This window comes from Bos taurus, chromosome 7 (assembly GCF_002263795.3).
Source record: "Bos taurus isolate L1 Dominette 01449 registration number 42190680 breed Hereford chromosome 7, ARS-UCD2.0, whole genome shotgun sequence".
Classification (NCBI taxonomy): domain Eukaryota; kingdom Metazoa; phylum Chordata; class Mammalia; order Artiodactyla; family Bovidae; genus Bos; species Bos taurus.
In genome coordinates, this window is record NC_037334.1 from 46,618,900 (window position 1) to 46,643,728 (window position 24,829).

General features: G+C 49.4%; 1 long non-coding RNA gene across 10 annotated transcripts in view; it reads left to right on the top strand.

Moving 5' to 3' along the window:
* LOC104969177 (uncharacterized) overlaps positions 1-24,829 on the top strand; it is a 273,877-nt gene that overhangs the window by 82,532 nt on the left and 166,516 nt on the right. Inside the window, exon 1 of one of the 10 annotated variants that reach the window (XR_009495262.1) lies at positions 2,301-2,631. The exons of 7 other annotated variants lie outside the window; for them this stretch is intronic. This is a non-coding gene — a long non-coding RNA (uncharacterized lncRNA). Of the gene's footprint in view, positions 1-2,300; positions 2,632-17,895; positions 18,340-19,477; positions 20,584-24,829 lie in introns of those variants that run through there. 2 more of the 10 variants (XR_009495261.1, XR_009495263.1) reach the window with 2 other exon arrangements.

Sequence of the window (24,829 nt, forward strand, 5' to 3'; positions counted from 1 at the left end):
AGGCACCTGTGGCTCTCTGGGACCCTCCCTGTCTCTCCATGCGAAAGACGGGAGGCCCAGGAAAAAAGCTGCAGTCTGAGGATCGCAAGCCTAGAAGGTAGGAAACACGACTGCAGAATTCTCTCCAGCTGCAAATTGCATGTCCAATCTAGGTGCTTTAGTTTCTTACCATAAAATCTGGTAGCAATGCCAGTAAGCTTGGAAAGGATTCTTGTTGTTCAGTTACCATGTCGTCCCCGACTCTTTGTGACTCCATGGACTGCAGCACTCCAGGCTCCCCTGTCCTTCACGATCTCCCGGAGTTTGCTCAAACTCATGTCCATTGAATCAGTGATGCTATCTAACCATCTCATCCTCTGCCACCCTCTTCTCCTTTGGCCTTCAATCTTCCCCAGCATCAGGGTCTTTTCCAATAAGTTGATTCTTCACATCAGGTGGCCGAAGTATTGGAGCTTCAGCATCAGTCCTTCCAGTGAGTATTCAGGACTGATTTCCTGTAGGATCGACTGGTTTGATCTCCTTGCTGTCCAAGGGATTCTCAAGAGTCTTCTCCAGCCCCACAGTTCGAAAGCATCAATTCTTTGGTGCTCAGCCTTCTTTATGGTCCAACTCTCATATCCACACATGAGTACTGGAAAAATCACAGCTTTGACTATATGGACCTTTGTTGACAAGTGATTTCTTTTTAATCAGAGGTTAAAGCATCTGCCTCCAATGCGGGAGACCCAGGTTCGATCCCTGGGTCGGGAAGATCCCCTGGAGAAGGAAATGGTAACCCACTCCAGTATTCTTCCCTGGAGAATCCCATGGACAGAGGAGCCTGGTGGGCCACAGTCCACAGAGTCGCAAAGAGTCGGACACGACTGAGCGACTTCACTTCACTTCAGGTTGATCATAGTTTTCCTTCCAAGGAGCAAGCATCTTTTAATTTCATGGGTATAGTCATAACTGGCAGTGATTTTTGGAGCCCCAGAAAATCTGTCACTGCTTCCACATTTTCCCCATCTATTTGCCATGAAGTGATGAGTCTGAATGCCACAATCTTACTTTTTTGAATGCTGAATTTGAAACCAGTAGTGGAAGGGATTGCTGTACTTAGTCTCAGTCATGTCCAACTCTTTGTGACCCTATGGACTGTAGCCCGCCAGGCTCCTCTGTCCATAGGAATTCTCCAGGTAAGAATACTGGAGTGGGTTTCCATGCCCTCCTCTAGGGAATCTTCCCAATCCAGGGATCGAACCCAGGTCTCCCACATTGCAGGCAGATTCTTTACCATCTGAGCCACCAGGGAAGTGATGCTATCTAACGCTAGTGGTAAAGAACCCTCCCGCTAATGCAGGAGACTTAAGAGACGTGGGTTCAATCCCTGGGTTGGGAAGCTCTCCTGGAGAAGGAAATGGCAACCCATGCCAGTATTCTTGCCTCGAGAATTCCATGGACAGAGGATACTGATGGGCTATAGGCCATGGGCTCCCAAAGAGTTGGATTCAACTGAGGCGAGTTAGCTTGCATGCACACAGACCCCCAAGGGAAAAATGTGTGTGGTGTCATGCAAAATTAGTTTTTCAAGGACTTGGCTTGCTGTACCAGATAATTCTCTTGAAAGTATTGGTCAAGCAGGGGCCATAGGGTGGATTGCTTCCCTCCGCTCCCCCACCCCGCCCCCACCAAGGCAACCTAGTTTCCTAGAAGAGATGACAAATTCTGGGTCGTATAACACTCTGTCCAGGAAGCATCTTTGGAGAGCTCCATGACTATAGCCAACTTGCCTTTGAGGTAGAGGACCTGGCCAGCTCTGCCAGAGGAGGCCCCAGGGCCAGCTCCTGGGGCCAGAGGAGCCCAAGCCTGCCTCCTGGAACTCACAGCCAGCCTTGTGGGGAGAGGCAAGGATGCTGGCCCTTGCCTGTTCCCAGCTGGTGCAAAGCACAGCAGTGCAGAGCCCAGGCCTCCCTCTGCCTGCCTTTCTCCATGGTCGCTGGGTATCTGAAGACCCTTCCTGGCAGAAACCGGCAGTCTGCTTGGGCAGAAGGTGTATCTAGCCCCGTTTGTGTTCTCCCTCCTCTACCCCAGACTATGGCTGCTGCTTCTGTGTCAAGTTCAGACCCATCTTGAGAGGGAATCTGCACCCAGCAACCAAGCAGAAAGGCCCCTTCTCCTTCTGTCCCAGGGCCCAGTTGAGGAGGAGGGTGGGCAGACTGAGGGCTGAAGGTGCTGGGACCCTGGCACCTTTAAGAAGCTGTCCTCCCTGGCTGGCCTGGGCCTTGGTGAGCCCAGGCACTCTGCTGATGGTCACTTGGTGATAAGCGGTAAAGCCTGGCTCCTTTCGCCTTTGAACTGAGCGCTGCCTTTCTTTCGCCTGGGAGCCGTTTTGAACTGCCAGTTCCTGGGGATTAGATGCATGTTTAGGCTGGATGAACTCATGAATGAAAATATTTTGCTTCGTGGTTTCGACAACAGAGACCTGCACGGTGGGCCCCCCTTTTCTCTCTCCCTCGCCTAGCACCACCCACACAGGCCCACCCTAATAGAGGGGGCGCAGGCTCTCCCAGCAGCACCCGAGCTGCTCTCTGATAGTTTGGACAGGACCAGTGTGCTGTGATGCAACCAGACCACGGGCAGCCTCTGGGCCAGGTGAGCACTTTCTCGATCATTTTCCCCTTGATCCATGATAGCAAGATCGCCGAGAGGCAGCCCAGGGGGCTTCCATTCACGAGCAGGGGCAAGGTGAGGAGGGAGGAACTGGCCCTGGATTCGTGTGCTTCACCTCGCTTTGATTCCACTGCCATGGGTGCCTTGAGCTTTGGGGGGTGTGGGTCGTGTGGTTGGCCATCTGAGTCCTGCTATCTTGGAGGTGTGGGGGTCATGGAAGAGACAGGGGTATCAGAGTTCAAATCTCTGCTCCGACTCTTAGTTGTGTGACCCTGAGAAAGTCACGCCGTTGCCTCACATCCCCAGTTTATGGGTGAAGACACTGGGATTCCCACATCTCCCTGCTGATCTGCTCTGAGGGTTGTTAGGGCATGAGGTGCCAACCATTGTGCCTGGTATGAAGTTAACATTGCATCACTGTCCATTCCCTCCCTGTTGCTGGGCTTGGCTGGGCCAGCAGCCTGAGCCAACACCCACTCCATGTCTCCTGTGCCCTACTTTCAGAGAATGAGGAAGACCCAAGGGAGGTGCTTACAGGGCCCCAGTGTGACGGATGAAGTCATCAGCTCCTAAGTGAATTAATGCTGCAATTAATAGATTGATGCTGTTGCTGGCTGGGTTACACCCTTGGCTGGTTCCACCAGATATATCATCTTTATTGTCACATAACTCTGGGGGATACTGAGACCAGCACCCACCATCCAGAGGGCAGGTGTCGGTCATCCCCTCTTGCACGAAGTTGCTGGGCACTTCCTGTAAGGGGCGTAGGCCGGTGGCTACTAGATATCTGCACTGGGATGTAGTGCTTTCGTTGTTGTTTAGTCGCTAAGTCATATCGGACTCTCTGCGACCCCGTGGACTATAGCCCGCCAAACTCCTCTGTCCATGGAATTTTCCAGGCAAGAATACTGGAGTAGGTTGTCATTTCCTACTCCAGGATATCTTTGCAACCCAGTGATCGAACCCATGTCTCCCGCATCTCTTGCACTGGCAGGTGGATTCTTCACCACTGAGCCACCAGGGACGCACAACAACAATTGGGGTATAATGTTTTCTGTTACTTAGTGAACAGATTCAGTTGAGGATCAAAACAAGCCTTGGGCTGGTCACTGATGACCTGGCTTGCCTGGGCGGGAGGCAAGCCTGGTGCCATCTCGTGTGTGTATGTGTTGTGGGGCAGAAAATATTATTGGGCTTGTCTCATCTTAACTCCTGATCAGCAGCTCTATCACTGAATAATGGGTAGTGTTATTCTACCCAAGTACTATAGGCTACATGGAGAGAAACTAGAGTTAACATTTTGGAGGCTTCTCCTCTTTTCTTTTTTTCCCTCTGTATACGTTTTTCTCCACTTATAAAACAGTATGGTCCATTTCTGTAACTTGCACTCACTTTCCAATCTACCGTGGTATGTATTGCTGTGTGTATACTTCAGTATATCGTGATAGCCTTTTACATTCTATACCATCGTTTGCGAGGAGGGCCTGTGGTACAAAAGTGTTCCAGTTTTCAAAACCACTGTCTCATATGTGGTTGTATAGGTGTCAGCCATCACTAACCACACGGTGATGAAGCTCCTTATATTAATATGAGCTGCCCGCAGACAGCTGTTTCCCTAAGAATAAATGCTTAGAAATTTAATTTCTCAAAAAGATATGTGTTTTTCTGGCTTTTGCTAAGTTGCCTTCCAAAATGTTAGGACTAATTTATCTTCCTCCCAGTAGTGAGAGTGTTTGCTTCCCTGTATTCTCTCCGATACCAGGAATCAAATATTTAAATCTCTCTTCTGCTCTACTAGAGGAAGATAAACGAATATCTTATTCTTTTAACTCGCGCATGCAGCGTGCGGAGGCCCATGCTGAGTCTTTAGTGAGGACCTGCTGTGTGCAGTACTGTGTGTGCGAGGCCCAGGCAGGCCCTGGAGAAGCAGGAGATGGTGGGCCTTGTGCCACGGGGGCTGACGGTCATGTCCAGAGGTCAGGAAATGGTGTCTGTGAGGTTGTTCCTTCAGCTGGTGTTTATCAAGCGCAGACTGGGGGCAGAAGCACCGAGAGCTGTGGGAACACGGAGGAGGGCAGCATTAGAGAAGGAGATTGCATCAGGCTGAGGCCTGAAGGAGAAGCCGAGATTCGGCAGGGGAGGAGGGGAGAGGGGTTGTAAGTGCCTGCAGTGTGGACGGGAGTGTGGGTAGATGTCAGACGGGGGCTGATGGGTGGCCTCTGGCAGTGCTGGCGTGTTTCTCAGGGAGGCCAGGCCTGTGGGAGGTGCACAGGTGTGGGGCTCCCCTGCATAGTGGTGTGGAAGATGGGGTGAGGGGCACCATGTGGCCCCCTCCCTACTCTGAGGCATCCCTTCTGGATCTGCTCTGGGATGAGTCTCTCGAAAGGCTGAAAAGAACCTTTCTCTGGATTCAGAAGCTGTGCTCTGCACTGTCCCTTCCTAGGCCGGGGCCCGAGGGTTCTGGGTGAGAGGGAGTCAGAGGTGCCCTTGATACGCAGAGCTCAGCTCGAGGAGGAGGCAGGCCCCCGCCCAGCTCTGCTCATCTCAGCCTCGCCGGCCTGCTTCCGGAAGGCCGGCTTCCCTCTTGTCCCTCCCTGCTGCCTCTGGAAGGACGGCCTGACTTCTCACCAGCGCCCTTGGGCCCTTTGAGGTAGGCCTGCGCTGAGGTTGCCGGCTGTGCGCTGGGCATCTCAGCCTGCTTGTTTCTTTCATGGCCGGGTCCACGGTACTGCCTTCTCTCCAGTGGAAACCTGTGTGTTCTCACTTCACGTCTTGGCTTCCTTTGACAGATCCCCATCTTAGGACTTGCTCATCATTCCAGGTGGACAGAGATCACCTCCTCCCAGAAGCCCACCTAGCTCTCTAGCCCTCTTGGGCAGGGCACGCTCTCCTTGCTTAGGGAAGGGGGGCTGCTCAGAGTGGGTGGGTCTGTAAGGCAGCATTTCTCTAAGAACCAGAGCAGGAGTTGCTCAGTAGGCACCTCCCTCCTCCTGCTGTCCAGAGTAAAGTGCTAATGAGAGAAGCGCAGAGGCTGTGTGACACGGGTCAGAGGTCAGACTCAGGAAACAGCAGGTCTGGAGGGGACCTGGCTCCGCGCTCAGATGCTGTGTAACCTCAGGCAAGTTACTTAACCTGTCTGAACCGAGGTTTCTTCATCTGCTGGATGGAGAATATGCCTCAGGGATGTTGTGAGCATTAACAAGATAATGAGTGTGTAACCCTCATAACCCCCGGGCCCCACGTGGCCAGGCCTCTCTGCACAATCTGGCACCCAGAAGTAATTAGAAAGCTGTCTCTTTATTGTCTTTTGAAGGAAGTTGAACAGTGGGAGTCCCTGTCCTGTGCCCCAGAGGCACACTTGAGCCCGTGTGCCCAACAGCAGTTCTCTCCCCCAACCAGCTTTCCTTTCCTCTGTGCTCCCCACACCCCAACTCTTGGTGATGTAGATGGGCCCACCCTCCAACAAAGCCTTTCTCCAGTTTCGTCCTTCCTCTGCCCTGCCTACCACCTCCTGACCCTACATCACACAAGAGGCAGGGGCAGCTGGCAGACACAGGAGTCCCTTAGAATGGGTACAGGGAGGAAGAAATACTTACATGTGGATGGATGAGCTGTCTTAGATGCACAAGCTCCTGGTCTACTGTTCATGCTACAGTGGTATGAGGCTGACACAATTCACGAAGTGTTGATGGAGGACCTATTATACACCTGGCACCAAGTTAGAGTTCATCCTCCGAAAAACTGCGAAGCCGGCAGTGCGAGCACCATGTGACAGGTGAGAGAACTGCAGCTCAGAGTGCCTGCATCACTGTGAGTTGTACAATTTGTCACCCCCACCGGTGGTTAAGTGTTAGCAGGGTGCCAGGCTGTGTGGGGAGCTCTGCAGGGTGAGGGAGCCCCTAAGAGTCCTCCCCTTACTCCCAGGTCTGGCAGGGGGACCATTTGGATGAGCAGAGAACAGGCTAGAGGCAGGTGATGGACAGAGCCTAGATGTGCAGGATTAAATATTTACATTAGGTAAAGATGAGAGTTAAGTGCCTCAGAGGCAGGCAAGGGAGAGTGGAGGGAATTGCTGCTGGGGCAGCCCCAAAGAGCTCCTAGAGAGCTGCAGGAGAGGGGACCGTCTCTGCGGGCTCAGCAGAACCGTGAGGGGCTGGGGCCAGAGCAGGAGTCAGGGGCTGCATCTCCTGCGAGATGTGTGAGATTGTGTGGTGGCCCAGGAATGTGGGAGCCACATACTTTTGTGTAATTAGGTCGGCTCCTCTGCAGCGACTGCAATTAGCTGCAGGCAGGAGACAGGACTTCCTGCAGCCAAGGTCACTTCTGCACCTGGGGCGGCTTACCTGGGCTCCTGCTGTCTGGGCTCGGGCCCCGTGGAGTTTCCGGCAGGGGCAGCCGAGAGGCAGGTGGGGCTATTGGGACTCCAGGGTCACAGCTCCCACCTCACAGCAGGAGGAGAGAATTGTCCTGGCCCTCATCCTGCCACTCAGCCCTTTTTATATCTTCTCTGATGCTCAGCTGAAGAGGAGCCTGTTGTTCCCTCTCTTTACCTCTTCGGGGGCTGTTTCTGAGCCTTTCTCACTGTTGCTGCCTGTGAGACGCACTGTCAGCACCCTGGAGGCAATCAGCACCCCTGCCTAGTCAGTGAATGCCTTGTATGCCTCCTTCCATGGGGAGCTCAGTGGCAAGAATATTCTGAGACTCTGGTTTTTCCTTTTGAGGGGCCCAACCTATCCTGCTTTAATGAAAAATGTGAAGAATGGGATGATCCTTGCAGCCACTTAGTTTCTTTTACAGTCCAGGGAGTATTATTTACTTACCTAATTTTATCTGTAGCAGTAATAATTACAGTCTTTGTGCCCCTTACCAGCCCTGCCTGTCTGTCTCCTGGAATTATGAGATACTAGACATGAAAACTTGGAAGCAGGAGGGTCATTATTCCCTTTTCTTTACAGATGGGAAAAACCAGAGGTTGAAGTGAGTTGTTTGCTCAGGGTCACGTGGGGCGGCTGACACTGGCCCTGGGCCACAGGGGTGCCAGGTGGCACCATCCTCGGGCTTTCACATCCCAGCTGGGATGAGTGCTGTGGCTGAGATGGGACATTCAGTCTGGGCATCTGGGCTCTCCCACCATGCCAGGCTGGGCTGGAGAGGGCAAGCTGCCTGGTCCATCACACAGGGTTGAGGAAGTCAGTAGCATGATGTGAGGTGATGCATGTGAGCAGGGAGGAGGCCCTGCCCTGCAGTGGCCTAGGGCGTGGTGGTGGCAGACTTAGGGCACAGCTTGGGAACACACTGGCTGCCCTCTCAGGCCACTCTCTCAAGGCTTTGCTGTGAGTCCCTGGTTCCTTTATTCAACACTGTGTACCCCAGAGTTGGACAATGGTCTTTGAATCCTTGGAGCTTGGCTTTTCCAGCTATCCCCTTGAGGAGGGGACGCTGAGTGCGCTGACCACTTGCTATGGAGTGCAAGTTAACTCAGGCAGGGCGCCTGAGGTCACCTATGTTCACAGGACACAATCTTGTATCCCTCTCTTTATATACCCTTAGATGAGGTACTATGTGGTAAATGTAAAGTCAGTACTGTATGCCTGCCTCCCTGTAAATGTTCAGTTGCTGTTAGTGGCCATTATTACAGTTTTAAACAGTATTATTAAGGACACGGACAAGGTTCTTTGAGGTAACAGGCCTGCCCTGGTGTGGGGAGGCGGTGCTGCAGGAAGAGTAGCTGACATCAGCTGTTGGCTCTGCATCTCCTTAAATCTCACCTCCTCTGATAGGCCCAGGCACCTTCAGTAGGAAGGAAACTCCAGTTGTTCTCATTATTTCTGAGTGGTTGTGTTCTAGAAAGTCACTATGACACAGAAAGAGCAAATACTGAACTGTGCTTCTAAGGGAGGTGCAAAGTTTGGTTCCTGCAAACCTCAGTCACAACACACTCATCAACTGAGCGATACCTAATCTTGTCCTATGTGAGTTTCTGTGTAGAGACACCTTCTGTAATATATGTATATTTAATTGATGAGCACTAAACTCAATAGTAGGGTTTCTCTGGTGGCTCAGTCAGTAAATAATCTGCCTGCAATGCAGGAGACTGGAGTTTGATCCCTGGATGGGGACGATCCCCTGGAGAAGGAAATGGCAACCCACTCGAGTATTCCTTCCTGGAAAATCCCATGGACAGAGGAGCTTGATGGGCTACAGTCCGTGGGATCGCAAGAGTTGCACACGACTTAGCGACTAAACCACCATCACCAAACTCAGTAGCACCCTCACGCCTAAACAAAGCTTACTTAGTACAGGGATGGTCTCTGTAAAGCGTACCACAGTATTCTTGCCCTTAGGTGTACTGGGTGGCACGTCTGCATGGCACCTGGGGGCCATTTTCAATGGTAAAATCACCAACAAAAAGCACAGAAATGTGGCCAACGAGGCACTATGTTGACTGTGGAAAGGAGGCTTGAGTGTAAGAGCTGAAACAACCAGGCAGAGTGTCGCCACGTCCCACCTCACCCGGGACCCTGCACATCAGGGAATGCAAAAATTCACTGTTCTCCACGTGTCTACATGTGCTCATGCCAGTCCTGCACGGCTTGATTCGGGGGGTCACTAATCAGTTTCAGCAAATAGGGAATGGTATACATGGAGTCTGTAAACTGTGAGCATCAGCTGTGTATGGCAGCGAACCCACACTTCTGGCCCAGCCCATCTGACGGGGATTGCTCAAGGATGGGAGGTGGCAGCAGAGCCCTTGAGCCACAGGCAACTCAGATGACCCCAGGGCCAGCTGCCGGCCCGGCCCGAGCACAGGGAGGCCACGGGGCTTTTAGGTCCCCTCCGGGCTCTTAGGTCCCCACCAGGACTGTGGCTGAGCCGGAGCGCTTCATCCCAGGCGCCCTGATGGGTTCTCCATGCACAGCACTTGAGCTGTTTACGGCAGTGGGTGGGAGGGATGTGTTTATTTGTACTCTTTGGCCGTATTTTGAACACGTAAATGAAAAGAAACTAATCTTTGCAGGATTTTCACTTTGTGCCCCCTTCTGCATCCTGCGTCTGTTGGCTCCACAGAGCGCTGGCAGAGAAGAGAAAATTTGTTGGAGGTGGTCATATGTTAGGGACCCAAGCATCTGTGCAGGTGGGAAGGAGGACGGGGAGATTATGGATTCCCCAGTAGAGATCCCCCCAGGCCTGGCTCAAGGTGTGGGGTGGGGGTGGGAGTGGAGAGGAGGGCTGGGAAGGAGGGCGGCAGGCTCCCCAACCCTCCCCAACTCCCTAGACTTACCTGAACCCTGTTAGTCCCCTAGAGGCTGAGATTGAGACCACGGAGGGTCCCTGGGCTCTCATCACCTCAAGTCGCAGGTGGTAAGTGAGGCCTCAGAGGGGCTGGGCAGTGCGTCCCCCATTAGCACGAAGCAGAGCTGGTCCTGGACCAGACCTCCAGCCTCTCAGACCAGCATGCTCTCCACGTCAGCACGAGACAGTGCTGCTCCTTCTCCCTGAGCCTCTTGGTGTGTTGCAGAAGGGCAAGTTTCCTTCTTTTGTTAAGGACCTGCCCTCAGTTCTTTGGAGGGGTTAGGAAGTTGGGCTTTGGAGCCAGCTTGCCCACAGTAGAATCTTGGCTTAGTCACGTATTGGCTGTGCAACCTGGGGCAAGTAACTTAACCTCTCTGTGCCTCAGTTTGTTCTTTTTAAAATGGGGATTGACAGTACATATTCGTCAAGGTTGCACTGCAAATTTAATCAGTTAATATTTATAATACATCTAGAACAGCAGCGGGCACAAAGAAAGAGCTCTGTGTTTGTTAAATAGAGTAAAATTTATAGAATTACTGTGTGATCTTGGGCAAATCGTCCTTCTTGTGCTGCGTATTTTTTTGTCATTTACAAAACAGGGGTAGATAATAATACCTACCACAGAGGGCTGTTGTAATCACTTGATGTGATGAATAGTGAGTTTACAATGCTTAGTGCAGGGTGAGCTTTTAAAAACAGACTAGATTTTATTATTGGCATTTTTATGCTCTGGTAGCCTTCTCCCTGCTCCCTGGCACTCTACTGCCCTGAATTCGGATGAGGAGAGCAGAGGAGAGCAAACACAGATGGGCCAGGGGAAGGGAGATGCCAGGCTGCTGAGATCTGCCTGCACATGAGGCGCCTCTGGGCTTCCCCTCGGCAAAGCCCCTGTGACTAACTGGGTGGAAGGTCCCCGGAAATGAGTGGGGAGCTGTTCTCTGAGCCCCACCCTGCAGGGGCCTGGCTGCCCCACCCTCAGGGAGTCTGAGGACCTGCACTGGTCCCCAGGGGGTCCTTCACCAGGTCTCCTGCCTGGGGCTGATGTCTCGAGGGCGGCCCTTCCACCTGCCCGGGCATCTGGGCACACGTGTAGCCAAGGGCACTGTCGGCAGTGGGAATGCCATTCAGGGGAGGCGGGTGCCTGCAGAAAACTCCCTTCTGCAGTTCCTCTGGAGGGCTCGGGATACACTTCACAGGAAGCGTCAGCACAATTTTCTAATCAAGTTGAAGTCCGTGGCCCGTAGTTAGAAACAATAAATGAAACGCAATTTGAGCCGGCACTTTGCCTGAGTCTCCATTTCTGGAAGTGGGTGTGAGTGAGAAGCTGGTCTTTCTGAGGGAAGAACTTGACCCCCGACCCTGACAATTTATCCCCCAGCCCTACCCTCAGCTTGCAGGGGCGGGACCCTCGGACTTTATTTTAGGTAATCATTCCAAAATCTTGATTTTGATCTATCAGGTCAAAGTCCACACTTCTCTGTAAATCAGTGCACACTATTCAGCAGACTCTTTGTTTCTCCTCCTTCAAGCTCCTTCCACCTACCATGCTAGAGTTTGGTCTCAGAGATCATTGTTTAATCAATATTAAACCATTCACATAGTTTAAGTGTTTACTTATGTGCTTTGAATCATAGTTTGCAGTAAGAACAAGTGATGCCCCCCTAATCTGCCTTCACTACGCTCCCCAATACCCTAATTATGTAATTTAGAAAAGAACATTTCCTGACAGCAGTTTTTCAGTGCGCGGCAACAAATGCCGACTGGGGACAGGACCAAACAACCTGGTAATAGCTAGCACATGGAGAGCGCTGCCTCGGTCCAGGCAGCTTTGGCTTGGGGCAGACGCCCGTCCGTTTGGGTTAAGGCTTTCAAATGATGGCGTATTAGTGCCAGTAGAAGTAATTCCACATGAAAAGAGCTGAGCTAATAGCCCATCTCCAGTCTCTTTTAGTTTGCAGCATAGGCCCTCACTGCAAATTGTTACTGACTCAGACAGTCAGGAACAGATATCTCACCCAGCCTATGGGACTGACACGGCCAAAGACGTGTCCAACAGGCCAAAGTTTAGACCAACCCTGCTCTTCATGAACTCGCCAATCCCTCACATCTATCGTCTAGAGGCTGGGCCTGAATGTTGCTCATTGTTTTTGAGGGGAGTTTGGAGACTGGCCTATTGAATCAAGCTAAGTGGGAGTCTGAGGGGCTGTGGGTGTCATGTTGGGAGGTGGGAAGGCTCCATGGTTTCAAGTACACCTACACTTCAGCATCACCTGGTCAGTGTGGCAATTTTGGGTAGGAGGCGCCCTTAATGCTTTTCTCCTCCTCTGCCAGTGTCCACCACTAGCATCTCCAGTCCACTGACCCTTGCTCACCCTTGTCTGGCTTTGTGAGACCTCAATGCTTACTGATTCAGCTGCTTCCATAACAGGAATGGAAAACTACCCTTTCTGCTTCCCCGTTCCCTCATGGATTCCTCCGTCTGACAAATATTCCGTTGCTATGGAAACTCAGTGGACACCTTTGGGGGCTCACCTGTCTCAGCATTTGGGGCCTTGGTGTGCAGCCACTCCTTGGGCGGAAGCCAGCAGCTGTGGGCCTGTGTGGTTATGTAGTCATCCAGCCACTCGGGGCTGTGCTCTTGACAGTCCCAGAGGAGGGGTAGGGGACGAGTGAGAAGCAAACTGAGCTGCGGAAATCTTAATTTGGCTGTGAGTCCCAAACCAATGCGTTAGCCTTTCTAGAAGCGCTGGTTGCTATGGTTACAGAAGTGGTGCCAATTGCAAGAGTTGTTTTTGTGGTTAGGGTGCCTGTCTTAGACAAAGAGAGTGAGGCCAAGCCAACAGCCTCCATCCTCCCACTCTTCAAGGGTTGGATATTGTCAACCCTGGCCTCGGAAGGTGGGGGTGACAGCCTCCCACAGTGGCCCTTTAATCCTTGCAGTTATTCTGGGGGTCCAATGGCTTCAGCCAGAAAGGAGTCGATCACCTAGCCCTCCGAGAGAGACCCCACAGGTGGGCTCACCAGTGGAGAAGGGGCCACTCAGAAATGGCAGAAATCAAGAGTTCAGCAATCTCTCTCTCGGGACAGACTCACCATAGAGCGTTCTTTATGGAATCTTCTGCCACCCAGAGCCTGGCCACGAGCCTGCGTGTAGGGCCTGCGTCTTTAGGCCACATTTTGTCTTGGGCCTCAGATATTAGCTCCCCTGAAAAATTTCCTAAGTGACGGAATGGAGGCCTTTTCTTTAGTAGGGGTGCTTGTGTAGCTCGTTAATTCTCAAAGTGTTTTACAAATATTTATCCACCTTAGGTCATTTGCAAACCTAACCCCTGTCATCCCACCTCAAGGTTGTCCCCTCCAGCCTGGTTGCCCAAAATGAAGTCAGAAGCCTTGGACTGGGAATTCCACATTGGCGGATTTTGAAAAGCTGGCCTGAACGGTTTGTTTATTTCTCTAGTCTGCCCTTCTTAGAGTCCCAGAATGTGTCAGGACTTCCCAGGCCAGACATGCAAAGCCCTTTGCCCTCCCTGCCAGAGGTGAGAGTATTTTATTTATGAATTCATCTTAAATCACTTTTTAAAATCACTTTTAATCAAATTAATAGTCTTTCTCTGAGATTATGTCAAAGCATCAAAAATAAAGAGGGCTTTGGATGGGAGTGAGGTATTTTAGGACAGGTCACCAATTCCCTCCGACTTGCTTTCCCTGCTGGCACAAGCAAATAGAGAAAGTCTAGTTTGTTTTGCTCTCAGAGATACCTGAAGTCTATTTCCTTGTAAAGAGGAAGGCCCCCCCGTCCCCGGGATTTGGAGGCCTGGGTCATTCCCAGGGGCAGTTGCATGCTGAATGTCAGCGATGTTTCCCCCAAGACCCACCCAGATGATTCCTGGGTTCCTGCCCCTCCCCATCTTCCCAGCAACCCACCGCCCTGAGTTTCATCAGGGTTGCTGGCCTCAAAGTGACCAAACCTGAATTTGCCTCGGCCCCTGGTCTCAGAGGTTGTGACTAATGAAGACTGACCCCTGGTGAATTTTCAGAAGCCATGACTTGCCTGCACTGAGCCTGTTCTGCCGATAAGATAGGCTTTTGTGTCGAGTGGGCAGGGGGGTAGCAGCTTCTATACAGTCCATATCAAGGTGTTACTAATCCTTGGCTGGCTAATGTTTGCCAAATAAATAGCCTCATTAGGAAGGTCTATAAAAGTACGATAAGATTCTTCTAATTATCCCCCAAAGCACAAATACTTGGGGTTTCAGTTTAGCAGAAAAGAGACATCGAGAAAAGAGGGGAAAACGTGCGAGTGTGAATATTTAACAATGGGTTTCCCTCCACCTCAGCCCTAGCACGGGCACATCTACCATTTCATATTTTGTTTTTGCAAAAGCAACAAATTGCTGAACAGGAGGAAAAAAAAAGACAATGACATATTTTAGGTTACTATTTCACCTTTGCAAATCAATATACAAGCCATTAAAACTACATTTTTCCATGAATGATAAGTGTAATTACCTCTCTCTTGCCGTAAAAACTTGTCCTTATTAAATGTAAATATTTAAAAATGATTGAAATATATTTGAAGGGCACTTTATAGCTTGATTTTATATGCTGACATCTGGGTTGCCTTTCCTAAAACACTCTGTTTCTTGGAGAGTTATTAAATTAGTATTTTGAAAGGACTAACACTAGACTTGTTCCTTGTTTCAATTTTAATTTCGTACATATTTAGATTTACTGGGAACTCAGAGAGGGCTTACATTTAGCTAGTACATCGTTATGTTTGTGGGATTTGTACACGTAGAAGTCATGATATTATTTGCAGAGAGTATCTTTACACAGTGGGAAACTCCATCTCTACCCCTGCAAAGTATAAGAGTAGAGGAATCGAGAGTCTAAGATTTCTGGCTATAAATGTTTAATTTTCCAATTCTTCTGAGCAGGAAGATTGCTTTAAATATTTATTTTACTTTTAATTGTGCATTATTTCAGATAGCAAATTACCCGATCTATTTTCTTATAGATCTGTCAGAGATTATGTAGTTGAACTCCTAGAAAGATACGCAGTATGATTATTTTATTTTTTATTTTCCTAGCTCCACTCTTAGGAAGAGATTTTCTTTTTCTTTAAAAATTCTCATTTTTAGTTGTCTCATTTTTGGAAAGGTGAGATGATTCAGTTCTGTGCTTGAGAAAGTTTCAGAGAAGGATAGAAAATCTAATATTTGAAAACACAAGCTTCACTAACATACTTAATTCCAGATGGCAAAAAGACCATGCCCAAAAATGTGAAAGAATTCAACATTTGGTGGCTCAAATATTTTTTCATGATAAACAAATATTTCTGGGGTGGATGTATTCCTGAGCTCTGCATAGGAAAGCAACCATCCATGCAAGCCGCGCTGGGCTGCCCTTCAAACTCTCTTTGCTCTTTTCCTTTCACTATGTTAAATCCTTGAGATGTGTGAAGATGTTATGATAGGCAGTGGGTCAAGTGATCTGCACATGTAGCTTTTTATAAATTTTTCTTTGCAAAGGAAAATTTTTCTTCAAATAAATCCCCCCAAATAAATGGTTTGTAAAAACAAAAGTCTATTTGTTTTGAAACTGCACAGAAGAAACCATGTTATAACAATATCTCTTTTTTGAGTTCTGCCTGAGAAAAGAAATTTACCTATAGTCAGCGATTTCCCTCATGATAAGCCTTTAAAAAATAAAGTTGTCTCTTGGGAGAAAATAAACATTAGCGAAGTGGAGGTATTTGTAACGAGGTGGCCTTTATTCACTTGTCCAATGGAACTGTTGAACCTTTGTTTTTCTATCCACCCCCCCAACACTGTGTCTTTTTATTTCTTTATAGTTCTGTTCATGTAAATTCCTGAACCATAAGCATTTTAGAAATTTGTTGCTTGTAATTACATAGGTGCTTCTTGAATGAGCAAATGTGCTGTTTTCTCCCCACGTGGAATAGAAATTTTAGATAAGTTTTGAAATTCTTTTTTTTTTTTTTGCTGAAGCGTTTGGCAAATATCTGGGGTTTGAGGGTATTTTCACGGTGCCCCCAAAGGTGAGCAATCGAATAGGGAACATGCAGCGTTCACCAGGCAGTGACTTGGGAATTTTTCAGGAGACATTATTTTCTTACGTTAATGCCTTTGTAGATTCCATCGACGTTCAGACATCAAAGAGCATGCAATTAATAATGGGCATCTGGAGGGCTGATCACATGCTTCCGATGTTAAAGTGGTGAACGACAGGACAATCAGCCGTGGTCAGGTATTAGCTGTAATCATTTCTAAACAACAGCAGCGAAGCCTTCTCTTTTGTGCCTCTGCTCTCAGAAACGCAAAAGTTCACGTACAAAAGGTTCCCATAGATGCTTTCCTTCTGGTGGATGAGTGAGTAATAAATGATTTGTAGACCTACATGGTCAGTGTTGAGTCAAATCACCTTAATTTCTTCAGTAAATGCAAACCCAATTTTGTGTGAACTGTTCCCCTTGAAGCCCAACATGGACGCAGGGCGACAGACAGCTGTTCGTATTATTTGAGCCTTTAGTTAATCCTCACCGATTTGTCCCTTTATTTGTTTGCATTTTCCAAAATATACGAATATTTCTCTAGCACTAGGACAATAGTCACTCTCTGCCTGCTGCCACTGAAAGCGTCCTTCCTAGTTATTTCATTTCTTTGATGGTAGCTTGTTTATCTTTTCCAAAGCGACCTATGTTACCCAACCCTAAGTAATATAAGATAGGCAGGTAAGACTATTTAAGCTCAACAAAAATGTTCCAGAGAAATATGGCGCTTTGGGCTCTAAATGCTTCAGCAGGTACAAAAAAACCTGCAACTCTTTAACAATAATTCTCATTTGAGTAGGTCACAGATAATAAAGGAACTCTTGTTTCTGGGAAATTAAAAAAATGACATGGGAGAAAATATTTATTTGCTCTCTACATTGGTCAAATGACTGGTGGATATTAAAAACCTGTAAACAGACAGATGCAACCAATTCTCTTTCATTAACAAATCGCAATTTCACAATAAAGTAAATGCATTAAAAAATGTCAACTTCCGAGATGCTGAAATTGTCAGAGCTTGAGCATACTTTAATTGTTTAAAAAAAAAAAAAAGATATTCTAAACAATTCAGGGAAAAAAATTTTCTTGTAAATCTTTAAAGAACCAACTTAAATGTTAAAGCCTCCTTTGGCCGTTCAGGTAGCCAAAGCGCCGTTCAACCATGTGTACATTTCTGTACGTTTGCCCTTAGACTAAATCTACCCAGTCACCAGCTTTGTTTTCCTTCTAAGTACAAGCCATATCAGCAGCACATTTTAAAGTTAATTTGAAGCAGGGTCTATATATGGCCATCAGCAAATATGTTATAAGCTTATTATTTAATAGTGATTCCTGGGTAAGGCCATCATCCCCTTCCTAAATCCAAATATAAAAGCTGAAATCGTATTTGTTAAAACTGTCATTTTGAATTTGTGGTCCAGATTGTTTTCCTGAGCGTGCTGAGTAAGAGGCTCGAATGCTCCCAGCTGCAGGCACCCGGAGCCCAGCAAAGCCGCGGAGGCCAGAGGCTGAGCAGCTCCCAGCCTCAAACTGCCTGCCTGCTTCCCCCAAACAGAGCTCCAGCCCAGCGCGCTCACGGCTTTTCCACATTGTAAAATCATTTGATTTATTTGTTTGGTTTGGTTTGGTTTTTAGAAGCACTGCAGAAATTATTTCCTACTGGCAGAGAGGGCACTTTATGTTACACTACATTAGTTTCACATCATTAGTTTAGGGTCCTCAAACTTAAAATTGTAAAGTATATGGGAGGCTTCTAGAGACCTCAGTTCTGACCAGAGCAGAACCAATTAAACCTGATGGATTCCTTTCACTGTCTGTAACGTGTGAGGCCGTACAGAACAAAGTGCTGTGGCATTGCTGAAGGGGTTCCCTCTGTTAGCTTTGGAATTTGGTGGTAGGAAATGTTGCAAGTTATTTATAAAAGAGGCAAAATTCCTCTGGTACTGTTCCGGTTCTTAAAAAAAAAACAAAAACACGTAACTTTATCGTCACTGTTTGCAACAAGAAGCCAAGAAGGGGTGCCGATGACAGCCACGGACCCCATCTCTCTGGGCTGTCTCTCTCACTGCGTCAGCCACTTCCCGCTCCGCACTCTCGCTCTTTACAAGTAATTCTAAACCCACCCGCGGATAGAGGACTAGCCCAGACCAGAGCGGCCCTGCTGGCCAGGGGTTCACCCGGCAGGGTGCCAGGCTGGGGGAACCTGCACCGTGGGGCCGGGACTCTCGGGCCCCTCCCCCCCGGTCTCCCCCACAGGGGTCCGCACCCAGCGAAGTTCTCCATCCCCTGGCCGGTGGAGGTGAAGTTCGCGGAGCCGGGAGAAGGTAGGCTGGAGCCTGGAGCGCCTTCTCCGCGGCCGGGCGGAAGGAGAGCCCCCGCTGGCTGGCCGGCTCCCACGCGCCCATTCCGCTCTCTCCTCCCTGACCCTTCCCTCCCCGGGGTCCCTTCCTTCCCGCAGCTTTTGAGGGAGACCTCGGCCCTTGCTAGTTGCGGTGGCGGAAGAGCCGCCGTGTCAGGTGAGCGCTCCCCGAAGCTCTCCTGCCACCTGTTGGCCGCCTGCGGTGGTGACGCCGGGAGAAGCCGCGCTGGTGGGACCGGCCAGGCCTGGCTTCCGAACCCCGGGGAGGATTGTTAATGACTTCTCTGCGGCCGCCGCTGTGTGCTGGCCAGGGCCCACAAACTGGTCCAGGGCCCACAGACTGGCTGACCTGCAGGTCTCTCCTGAAGCCCCCTCGGCTGGTTCTCCGAGGTTTCCCAGGCCCCCATCTGTGGCCCCTGAGCTAACCCACCCAGGAATATAATGCACAGGATGCCTCCTGTCCTGGCATCCTTTCTCTCAGGCAGCCATGGGACCAATGGAAGGTCCAGGGTGTCACTGGGGCCTCATAGGGCAGTGGTGTCTGGAAAGGGTTTGGTGTGTGCCCTGTAAGAGCCACAGTGTGGGGTGTGGGCTGTGACCCCCTGATGTGGTGCTGGTGCTCTGCCCTGAGACAGTGGAACAAAGGGAGGACAAGCCAGCCTGTCCAACCTGGGCATTCTTATACTGAGCAGAGGGGTCTGCCCAGCCCATCTCATTCCTTCCTTCCTGGGAAGTCCCCAGAGTGTGGATGGATAGCGCAGGGAACTTCAGCCAAAGGTCAGAAGGAAAGGTGTAGGAGCTTCAGTATATAGGAGGCTGTGGCGCTTTCTCACTGGAAGCTGGGGACCTTTTACTACACAATGAACCATGCCCAGTATTGTAGACGAGCAGTTCTGGAGAAATCAGGAACCCCCAACAAACAGGCTGGAGTTCACTCATGTGAACAGCTCTCTAAGGCACTTTTAACAAAGTGGGGCTCTAGTTTGGTGGATGTTTGGGGCATTTTGATACAAAGCAGTGCAGCAGTCCATTTCTGAACCATCTGGGGGCAGAACTAAACCTCTTTCCAGGGACCAATGGGCCAAGTCTTAGGAATGGATTTGGCCTGACTTTGAGAAAGTCACGTGTGCTTTAGGAACATGAAAGGGCAGAGGACAAGTGTGGCGAGGATACTCTCATTCCTGTTTTAGGGAGGGGGTCTGGAGCCGTGGCTTCTCCAGGCCCCACTGGAGGGGGCCAGGAGCCACAGCTGCTGTTGGCCCACGCCCGGCGCTCAGCCCAGTTTGAGACACTGTGTATTTTCATTCCATGGTAGTTTTATACACAAAGACTGCATCCCTCTCAGCCCCGCCCGCTTGCGGCTCTCCCAGGCCTTAAACACAGAGTCTGAGGTCCAGTGGGGCATCTGTGCTTAATGCCGCTCAGCAGTGTGACTGGACCGCTGACACCCAAGTTTTACCAACAGAGGTCAAGCTGTTTTCATGGGGGCTGACTTATGTGTAATGTTAATACCTTTCCTCTAGTCTGTTTCGGGGGAGGTGATTGACCCTGAAAGCCAAGGGTGCCTGTTTTTAGGTGACGGTCTCCTGGCTTATCTAAGGCCAAAGTGTTCTTCCCTCCTAGTGTCTGAAATCGTAGGGAAGGGACTCTGGTATCTGGCCAAGTGGCTGCTGAGAAACCAGCCCTAAAAAGTTATTTTCTTAGTCCAGGGGTTCATGTGAGCCCTGGACTAGGGGTGATTTAGTTGTGTTTTTTCAGCTCACCTCATAATTTAATGGAGAAGAAATTCTTTGGCATGTTTCCTCCTGGGTGCCGACTGCCTTTGGAGGAGTTCTGTATGGAGCAGTGCCCCATGGTCAGAAATCTTCTCATTATGCCAGGCCTGGGCTTTCGGTAACCGCCAAGTGGCTGGCTGTAGTCTCTCAGGTTAGCCAACAGAGGAGGGAGAGAAATCCTCCTTAGCCGGGACTTGCATTTTTATGGAGAAGGAGGAATGTTAGAGAAGTCAGTAAACTTCCAGTGCTCACAGCCCTGTGCACATGAAGAGGAGAAGAAAAAACCCCAGGCCACTGGCTGTTTACTCCCAGCACAAAAGCGGCCTCCCTCCCACCCCTTCCCTTTTATTTTCGGCCTCTCTGACAGAAACGTCTTACCGACTGAATACGCCTTCCCACAATACTGTCCGTCACACCGGCATGAGGAACCAAAGGTAAGCAGACTTTAAACACACCTGGCACCGCTAACTCCCGCCTTGGTGCTTAGAATGGCCGCCAGCCAGCGAGCTGCCCTGTCCCCCATTCACATGTCCTCCAGAGGAATTCTGACGGGGGACTTCTTTCTGAGGCCGCGTAGTATTCTCAAATCAGGCCATTCAGACGCCTTGAGAGAGCTGGGGCAACCTCTGGGGTGAGCAGCCTGGTCAGGCTCCTAAAGCTTGAAGCCGCTCAGCCTAGAGAATTCCCTGGGGGCAGGAAGCCTCCGGGAGGGACTCTTGACTCCCAGGTGGGCCTCAGCAGAAAGGGCAGGGTTTCTGAGGCCCCCAGGTGAGCCCTGTGGTTGCTAACTGTGCTGATGCTCTTCCTCACGCCCCTTGTGGGCACCTTGGAAGAGGGGGCAGTTGGCTGAGCTGTGACTGTCTTCCTGGCTTTATGCATCTGGAGTTGTGAGCTTTTCCCCAGAGTTGTGGCAAGTGAAGAGAGAAGGGGTGGTTGCTCTTCCTCATTCCAGGTTGCTTGAAGGTGCACCTCAGCGTTTGGCCTTTCCCATAACTGGGTACAAAATGGCCTTTTCTGAAACAGAGAAGAAGACTCCTGAGTCATTCTCAGTCTTCTCTCCAGCTGCTCCAAGTTCATGTGTTATAACTTTCCTTCTCCTGTGATAACGTATTTCAGAGGCCAGTGAGAAGAAAATGTGGGGAAGTCTTGTAAGTGGGAACATTCTCCTTTAGGAGATGGAGCGGTTTGGGAGGGTGGTGATGCTTTCCAGGGTCACAAAGCTGAGAGGTGAGGAAGCCATTGTGGCACTTGAATTTGGGGCTGATAAGACTGGATTTTGTAAAATGCTGGAATCCTCTGTGATTGTCACTTGGGAAACTCATCGTAGTGTTTATCTGTTGAGGAAGGAGAAGACAAAATGGACTTCTAGAACATCAATTGGTTTGCTCGTTGTCAACCCATCACTTAGTGTTAGTTCTGGCTGTTGAGTGTCATTGCTACCAGCCACTTAAGCCCTGGGTGAAGCCAGGCTCTGCGTCAGCCCATCCTAGAGATAAAATCCAGCCCTGCTTTTCTTCTCCATGGGATCTCCGCCTAGGCAGCTGAGTGTTGCTCTGACTCCAACAAGCAAACCTCTGCAAGCAAAGCCCTAATTATTAGCTTGAATACAAATTGGATCTTGACCTCAAATGAGATTCAAGAGCATAGATACAGATACTTCGGGAAGAGCTAAAGGAGATGACAGAGCTGTCATCACGGCCATCTGGTCCTCTCCCTGAATTTCCATGCCCCTCTCCTCTCCCCCTCACCCCTGCTTGCCCTACTGGAATCATTCAGTATTCACCTGGCTGTGAGGGTGAACATTGTGAAATTCCAAAATTGTTTCAGTGACTTGAAGACATGGAAAATACAGACTCCTTGCTTGGTCCCTCCTGTCTTCAGCCGATACAATCTCATGGAACCATGGGCGTACCAATGCCAGCTATGATCCAACTGAATACATTTCTGAGAACATGAAATCTCCCATTTCCCTTTGTTTTCGGCACCAAAGCCATTCTCACTCTGAGTATGTCAGACACAATCATCTAGAATAAATCTTCAGAAAGAAAAGTACATCTAAACATGAGTGACCACTCCTTTCCCATTTTCCCCCACTCTCCCCATCTTCACAGTGAATGAGTCACTGGGGTGTCTGCTGACAGCTTCTGCTGGCCAGCCAGACTGGGAGGAGGATCAAGGGACTTCTTGCAAAGTCTGAGGTTGTGGCCTCAGACACAAGGTCATTGAATTCCAGCAGGGGCAGAGTTTGGGCTTTTGCCCATTGGGCCACCTCCATTCTGGTTGAAGGTCAGAAGAAGGCCACACCCTTTGTTTCTAGGCCTCCACTATGCCCGAGGCTTGTCTAGAAGGTGCTCTGGGGTTTTGGCATCCACTGTGGAAGTCTAGGAATACTTAAGTCAGCCTAACTCTTTGTGCACATTAAAGGCTGGGAGTCTGGGGCTGCCCTCTCCAGGCCCTGGATGGATGTCCTCCTCAGAACACCTGCTTACTGTTAGTGAAGGGGATGCAGCCGTGGGGAAGAGTACGTGGGAGCCTTTGCCAAATCAAGATTTCAGAAGCTCCCTTCAGAACCGGAAGATGTTTGTGATTGAGTAGTTAATTGTCTCCCTGCATCTACAGTCCCTGTTCCAGATTTTTTCCTTTCAGTACAGGATCCAGTCCATGAGCACAGACTGCATTTAGCTGTCAGGGCTCTGTTGGATGACTTTCAGTCTGGAACTATTCTTCAGCCTTTCTTTATCTTTAGATTCAGGTTTGAGAGCTCTGGCTGGGCTGCCGCATCCTTTCAAGGTTTCAGAGCAGGAGGCACGTGCTGCCTTCCGTGTTCCATGTTGGTGTCCCGCAACAGTCACTTAGATTTCCTGGTCAAGGTGTTGTCTGGTTACTACACTGTATCCAGCTGACCCTTGAACAACATGGGAGTTGGGGCACCGACTCTCTGAACAGCAAAAATCTGCATATAACTTATGGGTGGCCCTCTGTACGTGCGGTTCCTCTTTGTCTGCAGTTTTCCATCCTTGAAGCCAACCCACCACAGATAGCGGAGTACTGTAGTGTTTATTATTGAAAAAAAGTGTGCGGATCGGTAGACCTGTGCAGTTCAGACTTAAGTTGCTCAAGGGTCAGCGGAGGTTACTCTCCCCCCTTGTAACTGATAAGCGGTCTGTGAAGAGCCACTATGACATGGGAATAGCCTGCTCTTCATCACATCCCTTCCACTCTGAATCTAGCATCCTTCAATGATTCTTTTCCCAACCAGTCTTTACTATGTTGGTCATAAAGTGGTGATTTTCCAGTTCCCATACTTTCTCCACGTTTATCAGTTGGCATTCTCCTTTGAGTAAGAGCCTACCATCCCTGCCTTGCACCCTCCCTCTCTTCTTCCTTCCTCCCTTTTTGCTTCCCCCATCTCCTGCTTCTGCTTCTCCTGCTGCTTCCTCATCATAGTCTCATGCTACGCTATGCTAAGTCGCTTCAGTCGTGCCCGATTCTGTGCGACCCCATAGACAGCAGCCCACCAGGCTCCGCCATCCCTGGGATCCTCCAGGCAAGAATACTGGAGTGGGTTGCCATTTCCTTCTACAATGCATGAAAGTGAAAAGTGAAAGTGAAGCCGCTCAGTGTCCGACTCTTAGCGACCCCATGGACTGCAGCCCACCAGGCTCCTCTGTCCATGGGATTTGCCAGGCAAGAGTACTGGAGTGGGTTGCCATTGCCTTCTCCATCATAGTCTCATAGATGCCTATTTTATTCCATGGGTTATAAGCTCTAGTATTGTTATGTATTTGGATCCTGAAATTGTCCCAGATGTAGCCAGTGAAATCGCCTTCCAGCTTGGCTCCTGCATCCTTTGACGCGCTACCATCAATATTTTGAGTTTGCTTTTTGGCATTAACAAGATACTTTCAGGCTTGCCTTGTACCTTCCTTGCCGCTGCCCTTGTCTTGGAATCAGGCATTGTGCTCAGGAACCCTGGTTCCTTTTAATGGAGAATGGTATGTAAATAGGTATGCCCCGTGCTACTGGCATGTCATTGCTTCTAGACCCCTTCAAATATAGGAGGTACGTATTGTATATATATATACACAAATACACACTTAACACATCCTAGCTTCGAAATAAATAAATAACACACATTTGAAGTTATATATGTATATATGTCCTGGAGAGGAAAACAGCAACTCACCCCAGTATTCTTGCCTAGAGAGTTCCATGGACAGAGGAGCCCGGTGGGCTACAGTCCATGGGGTCACAAAGAATCGGACGTGACTGAGTGACTAGCACGCATATGTGTATACATATTTCAAACTTTATATACCTACATGCGTGTATATGTATACAACCTGCCACGGTTCCATGATGTTGCCCTCAAGCCATCCCATCCCTGCTTGTTCTTCGTTACCTCCCTTCATACCATCCCACATTTGAATCTCCCTTCCTCTACAGTGAGAACCCTGGCTCCCAACAACACCACACATTTACTGATACCCTCAATCATATAATATACATAAAATAGTTTCAAAATTTCTATACCCATATTAACTGTATATAAAAAAAAAAAAAGGCCTAACTAAAAGAGTTCACCTGGGAGTTCCCTGGTTGCCTATGATTAGGATCTGGTGTTTTCACTGAGGAGTCCCAGGTTGATCCCTGGTCGGGGACCCATTCTGCATGTCACAC